This window comes from Gossypium hirsutum, chromosome A13, assembly GCF_007990345.1.
Source record: "Gossypium hirsutum isolate 1008001.06 chromosome A13, Gossypium_hirsutum_v2.1, whole genome shotgun sequence".
NCBI classification, from domain to species: domain Eukaryota; kingdom Viridiplantae; phylum Streptophyta; class Magnoliopsida; order Malvales; family Malvaceae; genus Gossypium; species Gossypium hirsutum.
The window spans coordinates 80,414,177-80,416,169 of NC_053436.1; the positions used below are offsets into that span (position 1 = coordinate 80,414,177).

The 1,993-nt window shown below is 34.6% G+C and overlaps 1 non-coding gene across 1 annotated transcript; it reads left to right on the forward strand.

Moving 5' to 3' along the window:
• The first annotated feature begins 786 nt into the window (after window positions 1–786).
• Window positions 787–893, forward strand: LOC121213474 (small nucleolar RNA R71). Its single transcript, XR_005908855.1, has one exon. It is a non-coding gene; the product is annotated as a small nucleolar RNA R71 (small nucleolar RNA).
• The last annotated feature ends 1,100 nt before the right edge of the window (window positions 894–1,993 follow it).

Sequence of the window (1,993 nt, forward strand, 5' to 3'; positions counted from 1 at the left end):
GTGTGGAGCCTTAAGGCATGAAATTTTCTAAGTTTTTCTTGAGCCCTCGGTTTGATCTCGAATCACTTCGAATGTATGTTTTGGGCCTCGTAAGCCTAATTAAGGGACAGATTGCTTATGAAATGAAAAGTTTTAAATTGATCAAGATTTTATAGTCTAATTTCCTAAGATTGGTTGAGTTTAAGTTCGGTAGCACCTCAAACCCTGTTCCGGCGTTGGATACGGGCGAGGGGTGTTACAGTGTGTCCCCTACATCTTTAAAATTGAGAAATAGAATGCTCAGGTATTTTCATACGGCCTAGCACACAGGCGTGTGGCTTGGTCGTGTGACCCCTGCACCTTAATGTTTTTCAAGTCAATATGCTGACACAGCCTCGCACACGGGCGTGTGGCTTGGCCGTGTGACCCAAGCCAGTAAGCACCCTAAATTGGACATGGGCTGGGACACAGCCATGTGCCTCACTTCAAATACCCACACGGCTTAAGACATGGGTGTGTCTCTTGACCGTGTGAGCCACACGGCCTAGTCACACGAGCGTGTGTCCCCTGCACATAGGCAAAATTTTGAAATTTTGTGAAAAATTCTCTGAGTTTCTTGTTTAGTCCTGATTTATTTCTAATGTGTATTTTTGGGCCTCGAGGGCTCATACAAGGGACAATATGAGTGATTTATGATTATTTTCAGGCATGTATGTTAAATGATATGAAATGTTCATATTTGATCTAAAAAGTCTGATAATGCTCCGTAACCCTATTCTGGCGATAAATAAGGGTTAGGGCTGTTATATACCATTATAAGGACATTTTCGTAATAATTTCTTGAACAACTCCCATGTCTCATACAAGGATTCATCATCCAATTTTTGAAATGTAGTTATCTCATTTCACAATTTAACATTCTTGCTAGGTGATAAATACTTCATCAAGAAACGTTCTACCAGTTCTTGCCATATGGATATGGAATCAGGTGGCAACGAATTTAGCCATACTCATGCTTTGTCCCTCAACAAGTATGGGAACAACTTTAACCTTAGTGCATCTTCAGTCATTCCAGCTAATTTGAAGGAATCGTTCACCTCCATAAACAATCGTAGATGAAGGTGTGGATCCTCATTAGGCATCCCACTAAACTGACCCATTGTTTGAAGCATTTGGAATATTACAAGCTTCAATTTGAACTGTTATGCCTCGATCTCGAGTCTCACAATACCCAGACTAAGTTAAATTTAATAGGAAAATAAACCAAATTGCAAAAAAAAATTAACTTCATAAATAGTGTCTTAAAACACAGTCCCCAATAATGACGCCAAAAGCTTTTTCCGAAATACTCGAATGATGTGCAAGTGTACACAGTCGTCAATAAATAATAAAGTAGTAAGTAAGAAGTATCATTTTCATAAGGACTATATAGGAAAATATTGTGAAAATAAAAACTTAGCAAATTGGTAATGAAAATAGTTGAGAGTAAATTAGATTAACTAATTAACTAAACTAAAATTAACTAAGTGTGCAAAATTGATAGAAAAGTAAACACAAAATAATAAGCAGCAATTCACAATATTTAATTTCAATGACATGAATGAGTTAGACCAATTGTCTTTTTTAACTTAAAAGTATTAAAATAATGTCAATGATGACAATTCGGCTATTTATTAATCCAATATTAAATAAATTATGAAGTCATACTTAATTAATTATTAAGTTTCTCTAGTATATTTCTAGGTTTAAGCAACTTGACAATCTCATAAGTAGAAATCATGTTATGTGAAATAATAGGGATATGTCTATACTGAAACAATTTAATCACATTAATCTTAAGGTTTTGCGAGGTAAAAAATACCTTTCGGTATTATTACTACTTTGACCTAATTTATCATAAACACTATTTAAATATTATGTCAATTAATTTCAATCTTATTCAGATTAAATAATTAATTCAATTGCTTCACTACATTCATAATGGATGAGTAGCATGTTCATGTTTTTATTTGAA